The sequence below is a fragment of the Lissotriton vulgaris genome, unplaced genomic scaffold (genome assembly GCF_964263255.1).
Source record: "Lissotriton vulgaris unplaced genomic scaffold, aLisVul1.2 SCAFFOLD_304, whole genome shotgun sequence".
NCBI lineage: Eukaryota > Metazoa > Chordata > Amphibia > Caudata > Salamandridae > Lissotriton > Lissotriton vulgaris.
The window spans coordinates 934,337-953,019 of NW_028251399.1; the positions used below are offsets into that span (position 1 = coordinate 934,337).

Here is an 18,683-nt window from a genome sequence, read left to right on the forward strand (position 1 = left end):
ACGTACAGATGCCTGAAGGATGGAAAGGAAGTGAATCTGAATGGTGAAGAATGCACACAGTCGCCTGACCGTTCGCTGATATGCAGACACATCCAGTTGCATGGTTCTTGTAATCAGGACCGGCCTAATTTAGCCTGTGTTTTAAAAGGCACACCGGTTCCTGCAATAGTTCCCACATTTACTTTATTGACAAACGGTAGTTATTTACTTTTGAATAACGAGGAGTGTTGTGGGTTAATGGTCGGTATCGCCTATGTGGTTACTGTATCAGAACGTGTGGTGTGTTGCAAGAACGTGTTATATCCACCCACGCATGGGAATTCAGATGTTTCCATCTGGCCGTGCATCCCAACCTTGAAAGCGGAGTTCAATGGTATGAGCCGAATAAGGGCTCTTTTGTCTCAAAAGGAAGTGGCCCTGAGCTCGGCCCGTGAAACTTACGTCCTTCACATAGCTAACACACGCACAGAGGTGCAGGCACTTTTAAATACTGACTTGCCGTTTCATTTCTGCGAATTAGATCATCAAATCTTTAATGCCTCCTCCACGTCTGGCTTAGCTCATTTTTTTAAATTGGTTAGCAGTGGTCTTGTGACTACATTTGAAAAGATTTTTGGTGTCATCCCCGCTTTCTTCCATTCAATATTTTCGAGTTTGTTTGGAGGATTCCCTGTTTTGCTGGCTTTGGCTGCAGGCGTTTTGATATTATTCTGCTTCCTAAAACATGGATGCCCATCCTGCGCAAGAAGCCGCTTAGCCCCTTCTGACACTGTTTCGCAACCGGATGCATGATTACTATGGCACCCTGCCGCTTGCGACCTTACGCACGGCATTTGGATTATCGTTTCGATTTTCCTATTTCACATGTGTCCAGCCTGTGTTTCATTGCCTGAGCTGCGATTTTGACTGGGCCATTGATTTGTGTCTCTGCTTGCTGTTATCTCCTGAAGTCGATTTTAATCACCTGATGGGCCCCGTATTTGCTCACGAGTTGGTTTGTTCTGGCAAAAGGATTATGGCCTTGGCAGCGATGCACGGACTAATGGGTCAGTGGGACATCCCCGCAGCGGCGCATGAGTTTCTGGCACATAGCGTTCTTGAGAACCCACCGAGTTGTCCTCTGATGTTGCTAGAGGGTCCGGTGCTGGAGGAGCACGTATGTTCTTTCCCATTGCTTAATTGGATGGCTGAACTGTTTTCGGATGATGACAGTGATTTCATGTTGGAAGTTGTGGCTACCTATTTTGCATATTCTATCCACCCATGAGTGGCTTTGGAGACTTTCACTATACTGGCACGTGACTTTTTAGTAATTCTGAATGGTGCCTTTTCTCTTACGGACATTCGACTTTATATGTTCTAGGCCTATGATTTTATATTTGGCCTCAAGTTCGAGACTTTTATTACATTTTGTTTGGCCACTATAGGCATTCATACATATTTTTGTATTTTTAATTTTCATACACATCTACATACATTTAGCTTGGCTCATTATTGTTGAACTCTGCTTTCATGTTATGCCTTTATTATATTATTGGCTTGTTTTTTTTGACCGTCCTCGGATCATTGGGGAGGTGTCATATAGTTACTGCTTTTCTATATATTGTGTTAAGTTAGCATGAGTTTATTAAATGTTTAAACGCCATATTTTCCTTCTGCTTCAGTTTGCACACGACACATTATTGTTATTGTAGCTTTCAACCTAGACGAAAGATGTGATTTATTTGAGAATAATATGTTATTGCTCTGATATCAGTTGTGCTTGGTACACTTGGTACACTGTCTGCACACTGAGAGCTGAACCCTCTAAGAATAACCTAACACAAGGTTGCTGGGAGGCCTGATCCTCGCACCACATTAGACATAACACAAATAAAGTTGCTGCCAACATTGGGCTCTAAGCGGGTTTAAGATAGAGTTACTGAGAATGCAAAAACACACTTGATGGTGCTTCGCATGCAGAGAGCTGGTAACTGATGATGTGATCTTCTCCAACTGACATTTAGAGGTATGGGCCCGCCCTGCTAAAACCCAAATGAGACCTTCTTAGATATAATATAGTATGCTAAATAGGGTGTGCGAAATATAGGTGATACAGATTTCTATAGATTTTTGCATTATAATATGCTATCACCGTTCGCTTACTATGGATTAGTGACTATGCTGATAACTCTGATTTTTATAATATGTATTCTGGTATTATATAAGATACTGCGTTTGAGAACCTTGCATTGAAAAATAAATATTTCAAACTTGCACGTGCCTTCTTTTACTCCCCGTTGTGGTTTGAAATGATTATAGAGCGAAAGAGTGTTCATGTGTTCCACGATACCTGAGGTAACCTAAGTTCATGTTCTGGTTTGTCTAAGTCATTGGGAGTTTGTTATGACCAATGCGACACTGTAGCTAGTTTGGTAAGGGGATTTTGGATACTAAGGTGGGTTTTGGGTCACCCTAATTCACCGAGGTTCTAGATCTCTGTGCACAGTTCTGTGGGAGAACGGAAACCCTGCTACAATAGGTAATTTAGATGTCGCTTCAATAGGTTTTAGGCTTTTGCCTGTCGCAGGTACTTGACCCACCCACGCGAGTGAGGTACCATTTTGATTGGGAGACCTGGGGGATTGCTGTGTAGACAGATTCAAAGCTTTACCACACCGAAATTTGAGAAAAAAGGGATTTATTCAGCTAAAGTTGAGGTTAACAGGGGTTCCTTGGTAGGGAAATGTTGGGGGACCCACGCAAGCCATACCTTGGTGGACTCCCCATGGTGTCTAGTTTTCAGAAATGACTGGGTTTGGTAGGTTTGCATCGATGGCTGCCGAACCTGGGGCCACAAACTCATGGGACGCCGTTGCAAATCCAGGTTGCTTTGATGAAATTTTGAAGTCACCTCGATAGGTTTTGGGCCCTTGCCTGTAGCGGGTACTTGCAAACCCACACAAGTGATGGACAATTTTTTCTCAGAAGACTTTGGAGAGTGCGGGCTGGGTGGACTTTGGAGGATCCACACAGATTCGAGAACTTCTCACCACAGAAATGTGACAAAAATGAGTTTTTAAACAAATTTTGAGGTTTGCAAGGGATTCTGGGTAACATAACCTGGTGAGAGCCAGACAAGTCACCCCATCCTGGATTCCCATGGGTGTCTAGTGTTAAAAAAAGGTATAGGTTTGCTAGGTTTCCCCAGGTGCCGGCAGAGTTAGGGTTCAAAATCTACAGCTAGGCACTTTACAAAAAAAGGGTCAGTTTTCCCTGTGAAAATGTGGTGTGTCCACGTTACAGCTGTTTCCTGTCGTGGGCACTGGGCCTACCCACACAAGTGAGGTACAATTTTTCTCTGAAGACTTTGAGAAATGCGGGGTGGGTGGAATTTTGTGGATCCACGCAAGACCCTGAACTTTCCATCGCAGAAATGTGAGGAAAATGTGTTTTTTTAAACTAAGTTTGAGGTTTGCAAGGGATTCTGGATAACTGAACCTGGTGATAGGCACACAAGTCACCCCATCCTGGATTCCCCTTGGTGTCTAGTTTAAAACATTTTACAGGTTTTCTAGGTTTCCCCATGTGCCGGCTGCACTAGGGCCTAAAATCCACAAGTAGGCACATAGCTCAAAACAAGTCTGTGCTAGTGGGCTTTCTGCCGCCCTGGGGAGGAATTGGGGGTGGTTGGATAGGCCCCCAAGAGGGACAGAAAGACTGTGGCTATGTTTTTTGGGGGGTGGGGGCATTGGTATGCCCATTCTGTGAAGCCCCCTCCCCATGCATAAAAAAGCCAGAGTAACTGCTGGCGCCTAGTGGGCTTTCTGCCCCTCGCTGAGGCAGATCAGGGGCCACTGCCCCCATCCTCCCCTCGAAGGCGGCAGAACGACTGTGACTTTTTTGGGAGGTGTGGGCATTAGCATGCCCATTCTGGGCTGGCCTCTACCCTGAATTAAAAAAAAGAAATACTGAGGCCTAGAGGGCTTTCTGTCCACCCCGGGAGGCAGATAAGGGGCTATTGCCCTAATATCCCTCCGGGAGGGGCAAAAATACTGTGGTAATTATTTTTGGGGTGGGGGCATTATCATGTCCATTCTGGGCAGCCCCCAACCCTACATTATAAAAAGACATCCCTGGTACCTAAAGGGCTTTCTGCCCCCGGGGGAAAATCAGGGGCTATTGCCCCATCTACCCCTGGGGGGAGCAGAAAGACTGTTGCATTTTTTTAGGCAGGGGTATTGGCCTGCTCATCTTGGGCAGCCCCCACCACTACGACAATAAAAAAAAACTGACTTCTAATGGACTTTCTACCCCCCGGGGGGCAGAAAGACTGGAATTTCACTGGAGTGGAGGCATTGTCATGCCCATTTTGGGCAGCCCCCACCCCAATGTCAATAAAAAAAATCTCTGGTTTCTAGTGGGCTTTATGCCCCCCCACCAGGGGGGCAAAAGACTGACATTTCTCTGGTGTAGTGGGGGAAATGCCATGTTCTTTTTTGACAGCCCCACCCCAACATCAATCAAAAATAGAATCCCTGGTTTCTAGTGGGCTTCCCGCCCCCCCCGGAGGGGCAGAAAGACTGTTGTGACCAAACAAATATGGGGAGAGCAAAGGCCCTTGCCCAAGGGGCCTCTCCCCCCTACCTGGTGCTAGTGGGTGGAACCCTGCTTGGGGATCGCCCTCCTGGGGTGATCCCCAAGCAGTGATCCACTAGTGAGATTCTCCCCTTTCTAACGATACCTCTTCCATTTTTTTCAGTGCTCGGGGGCTGAGATCGCCCCACAAGAACCAAAACTGAGAAACTGAAACTAAGTTTCTGTTATGTTTTCATTGCAATGACAATTGCGCGCCATGGGCGCGATCGTCATTGCAATGAAATTCAAAAATAGACCTGGGGAGGTTGGGGAAGCTCTTCCCCACCTCCCAAGGCAAACAAGGGAAATCCCTCTGCTGTCTGTAGCAGAGGGATTTCCTAAGCATGTGCTCATGACGGAATGGTTCTGTCATGAGCACACTAGAACTTGTCCTTATGACAGAACCATTCCATCATGAGCATGTAAGGGGTTAACAGCAAGTTTGGGAATAACTGAAGCTCTAGAAAACCCTGAAAAGCGGTCAATAAGTGCTTCGAATAACATTTTTAATGATAATACATTGGTTTCCATCTATGAGAAAATGCAAGATAAATCATGTAAAAAAGAAGGTTTGCAGATTCCAAACACAATTTGGAGAAGAATGAACAGACACACCGCCACAGTAATTAGAGGAACTAATTTTAAAAAAATGCACTTTTATTCAAAATGGTTACTTTATAGAACCCCTTCATTTCTACATTGTATATATATCCCCAGGTAGAAGACAGATGCTTCCATTGCGCAAAAACAAGAGGAAGTACACCGTCACATATCGTTTGGGACTGCCCCAAAATTGAGATTCCATGGGAAGAAATTGAAAAATATCTTAGAATTACCATTGGCCAATCTGTAGCTATTGACAATTATATAGCAGTTCTGGGATGCTCTCCAAATCTAACACTGAATAATATGCACGAAGATTGCCATATGAATCTGCCCTAGTGGCAAGATCTTTCATTTTTACAAAATAGGCAAAGTAAAAATGTACCTTCATTGCAAGCATGGAGAGCAAAACTGTGTAAAGTCAAAGAACAAGAAAGGCGTGATGCACTAAGAACAGGATCTCTTAGGAAGTTTGAGAAACGTTGGGGACCTATAGGAAATCAATAAAAAAGTTTTGGGTAATAGTTTGGCTTTTTAAGCCACTGTATAACATATGGTCTGAAAAAGTTATTTGAAATAGATATATGTGTTTAGTAAGTATGGGTGGAAAATTCGTTCCGCTTGCAGAATTTGCGGATTTTCGGCGATTTTGCTGCAAAATCTGCGAATCCGCAAGCTGGACACATTTTGCTCAGGAAGCACTTACAGGGTTACAGCAGGTGCCCAAGTTGAAGCTAATTTCTTTGTAAACATTTACAAAATGGTTACAAAGAAATTAACTTCAACTTGGGCACCTGCTGTAACCCTGTAAGTGCTTCCTGAGCGGCGCCTCGTTGCCTACTTGCAACTATTCTCTGACCCTGCTCTGACCCTCGAAGCAGGGTCAGAGAATAGTTAAAATTAGGCAACGAGGCTCCTGTCACAAAAATTAAACCTCAGCAGGAAGCACTATATATATTATATATATATAAATAAAGCAGGTGCCCGAGTTGAAGCTGAACTTCAGTAACCCATTAGAATCTACTGAGCACGGTCGATGCTAGGCAGGTGTGCTTTCTCCCCAGATCTACCGTCTACAATTAGCTGTAATTCGTGATGGGGGTCTAGCCATCCACGAATTTCTAGAGCACAATCCCCCTGTACTTCCAGTGATCAGCACTTACTGCTTTCTCCTCATTTGCTGCTCTGATTGGTCTCTGACCCTTTATAAACGAGAGGCATGTGAACTCGCACAGAATCCCCGCCCGTTTGGCCCCTTCCCACACGCACTAGGCTATGCAACCTCTTCCCTCCCCTGTCATTTGAGATGTCATCAGTGATGTCATGAATGATGTTACTGACCATGTCATGTGTGATGTAATATGTGACGTCAACAATAGTGCATTGCGGGCACACGAGTTATAGTTAGCTAAACTAACTATAATGCAGGAATTTCAATGGTTTTGTATGAGAGAAATGTCCAGCTAACTATAACATGGATGAAACCTATGGTTTTTTTCAGTGAATTTCTAAGGTTTTTTAAATGCTAATTCCTAACTATAACGTGGCTGAAACCTATGTTTTTTTCAGTGAATTTCTAAGGTTTTTTAAATGCTAATTCCTAACTATAACGGGGCTAAACCAATGGTTTTGTCAGTGAATATATATATCCACAGGAAAACTAAACAGGCACTTGCCTTACAAAGAAGTACAAAGTTTGCATATCTACAGCCTTTCCTATTTTTCACCTTATTCATCTTCTGCTCAATCAACACATCATCCACACATATACAACCCTACTTGCTACCTTTCTTGGCTGGGGTTATCAATCATTCTTCTTTAATTCAAGTTGAAAGTACAGGCCCTTTATCGACGCTTTTTATTATAACAATGATAACGAGGTTGATAACCAACTTCTAATAAAAATGGGAGAGTTACTTAAATTCTATCTTTCCCCGATAGAAACCAGACTACTGCACATTGAAAAACAGTTAGTCGAACTGACTGCCCTTTAAAAAATTCCACCAAATCACGGGGTACCAAAGATTGGGGGAAACAAACCGGTTATTAACAAACCAATAGGTTTACAAGCAAAAAAATAGCTGCTGCAGGGGTAAATGTAAAATCGAAAACCCCTACAGTAATAGAGAAGAAAAGTGTAGAAAAGCCCAAAGAATCCACTGTGCAGACCAGGAAGAAGAATAACACTCCCAAGGCCCCTGCTCTAAATCTTAATAGAGACTGGAATAGGGGAGCTTCTGATGGTAGATTTGCTGTTAACCTGCCACCTGAGGCTAGCCCTTTCGTGGTGGGGATAACTGGCGTCCCGGAGTTGGTAGACCCCACAGAGGAACCTAGCTGGTCATTAAAGAATAAGGTCCAACATTGGCTCAATATGAACCGGCGCTACCACCTTATTAGTCGAGTAAGATCTTAATGGTACGTAGGGCTCCCTGGGTGGGGCATGGAAGGAAATCAATTCAGGGTGACTGCGTTCTGATTAATTTCGAGGATCCACGTACGGTGGATCATATTTGCTCATGAGGAACCCCAGGTAAAAATCAAGGCATAGAAACCAAACGACTCTCCTTTTTTTATCCGCCTAGGAATTGTACTGGCCCAGTCTATGAAGGGAATTGGCATAGAGTGGGCCATCGAGACCTGGGAGGAGACTGGGAGGAGTGGGGAGGCAATCTTGCCATAAACCCTACTAGGGAGGTAGCCTACAAGGATAGTTGTAGAGGAATCCCGACAACAAATAGGTACAGCTGTCTGGAGATGGTTGATTGACCATCACCGACAAAGGGGCCCTCGATTGGATGTCGGGAGCAAGTTGACCCCACCCCCCCAGTGGGCAGCTCTTTAGCCAATGACTCACAATCGCTAAAAGTCATCTTTTGGAATATTGCGGGCCTTCGCCCCAAGGTTGAAGATGAAAGCGCCCTGAATTTTCTGCAGAAGCACAACGTAATTTGCCTCCAGGAGACATGGTCTCTGACCGAACTTCATCTGACAGGATATAAAACCTATTTCACCTCAGCCTAAGCAGGAATCATGAGCAGGCCCAAAGGAGGACTGACTATTTTTATAGCCAACACAATACAAGGACTGAAAATCAACGTAGTGCAGCTGGATCTAAATTACCAGCTTCTCTGCCTCTCCTTTAGCAATAAAGAGATTATCCTTCTGTTTAATTTCTATGATAACCTTTCGGAAGGACAGGTCTTGAAGGTCTTGCTTAACCTTCGAGATAAACTCTCTCAACTGACACAGGATTATGGAGACAGAGTAAGCGTAAGCATTGTATGGGGGGATTTTAATCTGCATCCTTGCTCACGCAGTAGTAGTAACATTTGTGGGTTGGTGGATGGATATGATGGCCCCATCGTCCATTTTAATCATTCTAGAATGGGGTCGTACCTGAACGAAGTCCTCTCAGCATTAGGTCTCATGATAGCTAATAAAGTGGAACCGATTTCATATCGGCTCGAACCAACATTCTTGGGGAGGGGGCATGAAACAACAGTTGACTATGTTTTATTATCGAATGTTCTGGCCAATAGAGTCATGCGTTTTGATTTGTTAGTCAACACACTAAGCGATCATTCTGGCCTCAGCTTAGAACTTCACTTAACACACTCTCAGTCTTCCTCACAGACCATACTAACGGCGCTAAGTCAGAACACTTTGCATCTAGACAGGACCAATGGATACTCCCTAAGATGGGAGAAAGTAGACCCCAGGGAAATTACTGAAAAGGTGATAAGAGCAGCCTATCCATTTATCCTTAGATGCCTAGACCTAGCAGCTTCAGAGGAGGAAGTTTTAAGTAATTTTGCGGTAATTCTAGTAAAAATAAAAGAATTACTGACAGTAAAGATCCAAAGAGATCGACCCAGGAAGGTAGGGTGGTTTAACCATAGCTGTACAGCAGCTCACACAAAACTAAAAGTAGCACTGAATAAAACCAATAGAGACCAACAGGCAATAAGTAAGCTTAGAAAAGATTATAATATTGCACGAAAGAAGAGAAAGGCTGAATTAAAACAAGCCCTGTGGGACCAACTTCATAAAAGCTCCATATACAAAAACAGTGAGGCTTTTTGGAGAGTGGTAAAATCCCCCTTTCTACTAGGTGACAAAAATCTCCCAAGAATAGAAGTAGCTATCGAGGAATCAGTCTGGGTGGCCCATTTCCCCAAAATATTCCAGAAAGTCCCAACATTAACAGGGACTGATGTAGCTTCCACTAGTAGCCCCCCTGCTGTTTTACACCCTATCCCACTAGAATTTGACATTTCCTAGGTGCTTCAGGCATTAAATGCTAGTAAAAATGGGAGAGCCCCTGGACCTGAAGGGGTTCCCGTAGATCTATTTAAACATATTACGGATCTGTGGGCCCCAATGTTGACCAGGGTGTTTAAGGCAGTAACGGAGAAGGGCCTGTTGGATTCCTGGACCAAATCCATCATGGTTCCTATATTTAAAAAAGGAGACCGGCAGGAGGTATCCTGCTATCGCCCGATCTCACTGCTGGATTCGCTGGGCAAGGTAGTTGGTAGAGTTGTGCTTGAGCGTCTCCAGCAGTGGGCTGACGATGGTGGGGTCCTCTTCCGACCTTCAATTCGGGTTTCGGGAGGGCTTTGGTACAACAGAACAAGCCCTGAACCTATCAATGTTGCTGGGTAAATATGTTCATGCAAAGCAGGGCAAGTTATACATGGTCTACGTTGATTTGTCCGCTGCTTTTGATTGTGTCTATCATGTAAAGCTCTGGTCTGTTCTGTCACAAATGGGAGTTGATGATCCTCTTGTATATTTTTTAAGGGAGTTATACTCGAAAGCCTCTGCGAGAGTACGATTTGGCGTAAAAGACGAATTATATCAGTCGTTTGGAGTAGAGCGTGGAGTTCGTCAAGGTTGCGTCCTGGCCCCCTTTCTGTTTTCACTGTATACAAATGGTCTGGAGGTGGCAATGTTGAGGGGGGGCCAGGATCTACCGCAAGTAAGAAAACGTCCGATTCCCACTCTGCTCTATGTGGACGACGCTGTGATACTGGCTCGTACCCCACGCGAATTACAGAAGGCTTTGGACAGGTATGCAGACTTTATGGGGAGCCTAGATTTACATATAAACCTAAAAAAGACTTACGTAATGGTAGGAGGCACAGGGAAAATAGGGGTTAAAGACATTCCTAAGCAAACAAAAACTCGAAACTACGGCCCAATATCCCTATTTAGGCATCATAATTGATGATAAATTGAACTGGAAAGCCGCGGTTGAGGCAAGAAAACATCTTTTTATGAGAGGTATTGTAGCACTCATAAATTCTTCCCAAAGGCTGGGCAAAAGGTCTCCGGTAGAACTGCTAAAAATGTATAATGCTAAATGTCAGGCAATAGCCCTGTATGGGGTGGGAGTGTGGGGGCATGCTAATATCAGTGCCTTGCAAGTGGCAGAGAACACATTTTTCGCATTCCATACGGAACTGGGGATCCCGTGCTTGGGGGATTTGGTAAAAATCCAACCACTCTTACTTTGGCGACGAATTTGGTTATCTGAAAAAACCTACTAACTAAGCAAATCATGGCAGATTGTATGTCATTAGACCATTCACTGAATAATAGTTGGCTCTCGTATGTGAGAAATGTTCTGATTGATTTAGGGCTAGGGACCTATTACACTACACCTGAGATGATCCGTGAAATCTCGAGGAAGGATTTGAAAGTAAGGACACTGGGCCATTTAGAAGAATTACGAATTGCTAACGAAGCAACAAAAGCTTCTGTTCAACATTCAATTGCGGTCCAGACCACCCTGTCAATCCAGCCATATCTAACACACGATCTTAAGGCATTTGAGCGACTTCTTTTGATGAGATTCAGGTTAAACATCTTTCATCGATTAGTCGCTTTCCCAGTGAAAAATAGCTGGGACTCAATTCTTTTACCCTGCCCTTGTGATGAAATATCAGAGCAGACAACTATACATACTGTCCTGTTTTGTAAGTTTTATCACGGCCATCGTAAACTCTGGTTGATACCTTTGCAAAATTGTGGGGTATCAGACGATGTCAGACGATGTCGCCCAGCTATGTTGCGATTTCAGTTTTTAGATTCCGAATGTACTTGTAACCATATCATCAAGTTTCTGAAATGTATTTTTAAACATAGAACAAACTTGTGACACGTCTTTTATCCGTGAAATGGATGACTTTTAGAATACCTATGTATTAGATAGTATAGTTAGGGATCCCCAATGATGTTATGGATAACTGCGTTCAAAATAAATTGCAATGAGTTTTTTTAATGGTGTGTAAAATATGTTTTGTATCTGTGATGCTGCTTTTATGGTTTTCTATTTTGTAAAACCGAATAACAAATATATATATATATATATATATATATATATATATATATATATATATATATATATATATATATATATGCGCAAAGTGAGGCTCTTTCTTCAGATTATCGCAGCCGCCGCCACAGCAATGTTGGAAAGAAACCACGCCACTCCAACGTTCGTCATGGGCTAAAACAATTTATTTAGCGTTCAAGCCACCAGATCTTAGGCGTTTCGGGCGTCCGCCCTTGTTCACAGATCGTTCGTCAGTAAACTCATAATGGCTTAAATACAAATGGTTTTTCCCGGGCATTTTTTTCACAACCACGTGTTGATGAGCATAGAAGACACACTACATAGTTTAGGCTGAAGTAGTCTTTCCTCTGAACCAGTGCCATGAAAAATTGTTACATAATTATGATAACAGCATAAATGCGTTGTTAAAATCACAATGATAGTACAATTTATTTTATAATTAAAAAATAAATATGTTATAGTTTATAAAAATATTATATACATTTTTATAAAAAACATGTAACTGAGACGATGTGCAAATATCGCAATTTGTAGTTCTTATGCAAAAGATGCACCGATAGCGTTAATACAGTGAAATTAACATCGTCATAAAGTGCAATGTAGTTTAAATAGTCAGCAGTCACTAGTAAATAAACAGCACACTCTGTGCAAAAAGTTATTTATATTGGTTAGCTAGAACCTAATATAAATATATGACAATGTACTGTCTCAGATTTGTTAGATAAGAAACTTATCCAATATCATATCAGCATAAATGCTTAGTTTGTTCATTATGATTATGATTTATTTTTATATGGTCACTGGAATAGATCGTGCAATACGAAAGAGTTTAATAACTGCCTATCATCATGCCCCCTTTGTCTGTGTCAAAATAAAAGTGCTTTATAGGTTTAAAAATTTGTGTGTGCCCCCAAAAAAAGGAAAAAAGGGAAAATAAGGAAAGTTTTGTTTTCTTTTTTTCTTTTTTACAATGTAGATAGTGGGTGGGAGAAAAATCTCTTACCACTATCAAACATATGTGCCAAAATGTGAAAGATTAATTCAGTGAATATAATTCAAAAAGAGACTTTGAAAAGAGCAAGAGAGGCAGGCACTGGCAGGGACACTTTCAGTAAATGTGTGCTAGTCAACAAAGGGTCATTACAGGAATACATGAAGGTCTTCAGTTGTGTTAAGACCGTTAGGGAAACGACTGTCCAGTTCTAGGATGAACTGAGATTCCAATCTCCTAAGCATGAGATCCCTGTCTCCCCCCCTGATGGGTTTGGGTACGGAGGCTATGACAAAGTATGTTAAGCATTCAAGATTATTTTGATGGATGGCTTTGAAATGACGAGCCACGGGATATGTGCTGTCGTTGTTCACGATGGCTCGCAGATGTTGTAGAATTCTGACATGCACCTGTTGGCGGGTACTGCCCACATATCTCAGGCCACAGGTGCATGTCAGAACATAAACTGCAAATTCAGTTTTGCAGTTATGTTTCCCCCTAATTTCCACAAAATCGGGTTTAAAGGGTGTGGAGTATTTGGTGGTATTTACCCCGAATTTGCATGCTCTACAACTGGAACAACGAGTAAAGCCAGGCCTAACCATCCAATTATCTTGTTTAATCAATTCTGGAAAATCTCTGCTTAGTTGGGTTCTCATACTCAAGCCTTTCCTATAAGTGATGCTAGGTCCATCTGCTATTCTAGGGGCCAGCACCAAATCAGTTTTTAAGGCTGGCCATCTTTGATTAATGATAGACCGAATTTTTCGTTCCTGTCTATTGAATGTCAGAATCAATCTGGGTGGACTGCTGCTTGATTCCACAGAGCTAGAATCTGAGCTAGATAGAAGAGACTCCCTGGGTCTGCTCTTGGCTTTAGCAATGGATTGCTTCAAAACAGATTCCTTATATCCCCTCCCTCTAAATCTATTGAGGGCTTCAGCAGCACAGAGTTCATAGTCCTCATCGGTGCTGCAAATACGTTTAAGTCTCAATAGCTCTCCAAAGGGGATATTGTCAATGATGTGACGGGGGTGGGAACTGCTGGCATGGAGTGTGCTGTTTCCAGCAGTACTCTTGCGGTGCAGTTTGGTGCATAACTTAGAATTTTTCACAACATATATATATATATATATATATATATATATATATATATATATATATATATATATATATATATATATATATATATTACCTACTGGCGGTCGCCAGTAGGTATATATAGTTAGGATTTTTTCTCTATGGGATTTTTGATAATTCTTTGTCTAATAACTTTGTCGTTTGTGGACGGAATTGGCTGAAATTTTCAGGAAAATGGCACATTTTGTTTCTGAGTAGCCCCTTAAAATTTGGGGGGGTTTCGTCATGGGGGGGCCGAGAAAAAAGGGGGGTCCCAAAACGCGTTTTTAACATTGAGTTTTCCATAGGGCGGTTAGCCTCACTTTTAGCTTGAACGGCTGAATGGATTTACACGAAACTTGGCAAAATTTTAGGGACTGTTAGCCCAATGTGCCTTTGCTAGGTCTCAATATATGTGCTCCAGTGGATTTTGAGAAATTAACGTTTTAAAAAACAGATATATCTGTGACAGCGCTCCGGGTAGCGCTCCGGTTCGCGTACTTGACGCGTAACGGAACTTCGCGAAGCGAAGCTGATTGGCTCTCCGGTGTCTGTCAACATTCTAAACAGTCCGGAGCGGCCGCCATCTTGTCTCTCAGTAGGACCGAGAGACAAGAGGAGGCCAAAACGAAGGGGGAAATGACCATAAGGGGGCATAGTAGATCCTCCCTGACCCCCTAGGTTTGATGTGGAGGCTTTAAAAGGGCTCCGTGGGGCAACATTTTTTTTTTTTTTAAATCGTTTTTTTTGCGTGGGGTGCGCCCGGTACGCGCACCGGAAAGCGGTCCGGTGAGTGTACTATAATGAAACAAGAATGATAGACTTTTTAAATATTGTATGTTTATTGATTGTTCGTTTTGTTGTTTTTTTTTTATTTAAGTAGCAAAATGTAGGTACCAATGCAGTAACATAAAAAAGTTGCACAGTATACTATAAGTCTAACTTTACATTATAATCAATTTGGTACTAGTTTATGAATTACATATTAAAATGATTAAAGACTCGAACAATTTTTGATTATTAAATATAAATTTATTCTTCTGATTCTTTTTCAAAATTTAATAGACTGTCTAACATTTGACTGTCCGAAATGTCCTCTTGTTGAGTGAACATAACTTCCCACATTTTATCCTCCTCATAATGAAGTAACAAATCCACAGATTCTACACATTGTAGAAGTTCTTAGTCTCGTGATTCGTCCATGAATTCCAAGTCAATGCTTTCAATTATTTCCTCATTTTTTATCTCTAGGGCAATTTCAAAGGAAACGTTCTGTTCTCCTTCCATTTTTGTGCTGAAATTTGCATAAAAAATAAATATATCAGTAGAGATAGGGCAATGTTGGGTTTAAGTTCAGACAGGTACTTGTGAGTTTATAACAGAGAAGTTATCTATGGGCACTGTATGGTTTCAGGCGTGAAGTAGTACTATTAAAAAGTGCTTGCGAAAAAGCCTAAGTAAATTCATAATTATACCACAGAAACGTAAATCAATCCATAATTATAATAAACAAGTCTTTCTCAATGTCTAACTCTTACAGAGGGATAGTATATAACTATCTGAAAATGTTTTCCAAATTAATTTAAATTGTATAACATAGTTCTCCGGTCAAATTTATAAAATAACATCTTACCTTTTAAAAACAAGTTTAAGTTGTCAGTGAAAATGTTCTTGCAATGTACTTCAGGAAGTAGTAGTCAAAATGGCTGTGTTTTTCTCTCTTTCTTTATATATATTCAGGTAATAATCAATCAAATGTCAGGTAAAAAAAGTAGAAAATGAAAGTAACATTTTAATTGGTTGTCAATTCCAACACTTCAGATGTGTTTTGTGAAGTAATTTACCTCAGGGAATTTATAGAGGTCTACATGCTAAATGGCTAAATGGAATTCCAACCAAATTTGTGAAAATGGTAGGGATTGTTATGTAGTATGAGCTAATGTATATTTGGTGAAAGTGTCTCCAGTGGTTTTTCTGTAAATTACTTTTCCACCTTTTTTAAGCGAGCGCTTCTCAGTGCGTGTCCCGGTATGCAAACCTGCAGCGTTACGGGAGTCCTCCATTTTGTGTTTCGGTAGAATTGAGATACAAGATGGAGGGTAAATAATGTTCAGAATGGGTAGAAGGGGGCACGGTAGACGTATCCTGACCCCCTAGGTTTTCTGAGGGTGGCTGAGGAGTCCCATATGTGCGAGAAAAATATATATATATTTTTTTTCGCGCGGTTAGCTGTCGGGACGCGAACCGGGTAGTGAACCGGGAAGCGAACATAAGTGAAAATTAGTGAAAACAGGTACATTCGAAATTTTTAAAGAGTAATTAAAGTTAAGGTAGCTCTGAAAAGAGCTTTTGGGTTCTGTGTAAGTTCTAGGTACTTATAAGTAGGTACCAATACACAGTCTTAAATTTTGTATGAAAACTCTGTTCCCCTCATCTGAGAAGTGCACGCCATCTCCTCTGTAGATATCTTGCATGTAGTAACGCAAGTTATTGTTGTAGATGCAGCCCATTCCATGGTCTCTCATGTAAGCTGAAACAGACTTATTTACATGCTTCCTCGATTTCTCAATTTGTGGACAAAATTGATTGGACCACCTCCATTTTTGTCTTTGGCATATATTGGAATATACCAAGGCAGTTTGAGGAAAAAGTGCCATCAATTGCTCAAAGGTGTCCTTTAAGAGCATTTCCAGACCTACCCCAGTCAAAGTGCCCAAATCATTTCCTCCACAGTGCACTATTATGAGGTCAGGGTTTGGCAAATGCAAAAAGGTTTTCACCAATGGTATCAATTGGTGACATCTCAATCCTCTTTGCCCAATCCATTTGATTTCCACATTTTGTAAATTGAGGTTGTGTAAATTTCTGTTATCAGTATACCTGTCAGCCCAGTGGATGTAGCTATGTCCTAGAATCCAGACAGAAAACATGGCGAGAGGAGGTTCTACTGCAGTCAGATGAAGTGTGGGAATGAAATGGCAGTTGAAACAGTGGAGTTTGTAAAGAAAAAAAACTGTGGAGTTTGAGTGCTAATGATTCATTAGCAGTGATTGGTGGATTTCCATTGCTGAAAACAGAAAGTTAGGGTGCATGGATGTGTTCTTTGAAAGATGTAATTTGAATGGTTAATAAAAAATGATTTTATGAAAGATTGCAGTGGATTAGCAGGTGTAGTGGGAGTTCAGAGTTCATTTGAAACATTGTTGTGTGAACTTGTAAACATGAGAGGTCTGGCAGGACGTAGTTGCTATGGAAAAAGGGCAGAAAGGGCAGAGGGGGGAAAGGTGTTGATTTGAAAAAAGTGAGGGAAGAGTTTTGATTGGCTGACATGAGAGATATGTGTGATGAATATCAGCATTTATGTGCCTTTCTTGGTTGCAGCCTCTGGAGTGCATACCTTTTGTTCTGCCAAAGAAAAATTGGTGTGTTTCTGAGACTGTTTTGAAGTTCAAAAAGCATTTGCTAAGGTGAGATATCGTTTCTTTATTTAAGATAGAGACTAGTATGTTTTTTTGAGAAAATAAGAAAGCCAGCTGTGCATTTAAAATGATGTTTTGAGTCAAGTGTTTGCATTATGTTTTCAAAGAAGATTTTGCATTCTTTTACAAATTGTAATTACAGATAATGTAAAGTATTAGTACTGACAAGGTGTGGTTGTACATAGGAGCTGTGCTGTGTTTTCAAATTATGATCAGAAAATCGTTTTTAAGGAAAAGGAATGCTTTTAAAATTTATGAGAATTTATTTACTTGCGATGTGACTCCTGCAATGCGTCACTTTTGCGGAACAGATGCATGATGCATCTGTGTTGTTTTTGCCCCATGGTGCTCCACAGTGTACATGTTAAAAGTGATGCATAAGTGGTGCAATGGCCTTGTAAATACACCCCTATGTGTGCTTGGTCATTTTAAGTCACTTCCCCCTGGGGAAAGGGTCTTCTAAATATGTCCTCATGTGTACTTTGCAATTTTAAGTCACTTCTCTCTGGTGCAAGTTCTTTGTAAATACGCCGCTATGTGTGCTTGGCCATTTCAAGTCATTTCCCTCTGGTGTAAGGCCAGGGCCTTGTAAATACGCTCTCATGTGTGCTTGGCCATTTCAAGTCACTTCCCCCTGGTGCAAGGTCCTTGTAAATACGTCCCCATGTGTGCTTGGCCATTTCAAGTCACTTCCCCCTGGTGCAAGGTCCTTGTAAATACGTCCCCATGTGTGCTTGGCCATTTCAAGTCACTTCCCCCTGGTGCAAGGGCCTTGTAAATACGTCCCCATGTGTGTTTGGCTATTTGTAGTCACTTTCCCCGTGGTGCAAGGTCCTTGTAAATAGGCCCCCATGTGTGCTTGGTAAATTTTGATTTTGATTGTTTGAGTTACATAGCCATGTTAAAAGTGATGGAAAAAAAGGTGCAAGGGCCTTAAAAAAACGTTTTCATGTGTATTAGGGCATTTTAAGTCAGTTCCCCATGAATGTAGGTATATAATTGTTTTACATAAAAGGTTTAAAAACGTTTTTTGAAATCAATTAGGTTTCTTGATATGTACTGCTAGTGTTTCATAGGTTGTTTGGGGCATATTTACAAGGCCTTTGAGTCCCTTTGATGTAATTTTTCCCATTTTAATTTAAGACATTTCCCCGTGGAGCAAGGTCCTTGTAAATACGCCCCCATGTGTGCTTGGGTAATTTAAGTATTGATAGGGTGTGCTTCTACATAGGACGTAGACTACATCTGCACAATGAGATAACTAAGCTGAAGAAATACATGTGATGTGATTGTTAAATGTGCAAAAATATTTGCACGTTTTTCAATTATATCACTTGTGTTTCCTAACATCACGAATCATATTGTGCAGATGAGGTTTAGTTGTGTTCAGGGAGATAGAGGAGGTCTGAACTTTGTTCAAGAGTGCAGTGGACATGATTCACTTCATTGGTAGGCTTGTACATGTATTATCACCTCTGTACTCTTCAACAAGCCTAAATTTCATCTGCAA

At 41.5% G+C, this 18,683-nt stretch overlaps 1 protein-coding gene across 4 annotated transcripts in view; it reads right to left on the bottom strand.

The window, feature by feature from the left end:
* The window catches only part of LOC147662923 (uncharacterized), a 397,679-nt gene that overhangs the window by 68,880 nt on the left and 310,116 nt on the right, over positions 1–18,683 (bottom strand). The gene's annotated exons all lie outside the window — the stretch shown is intronic.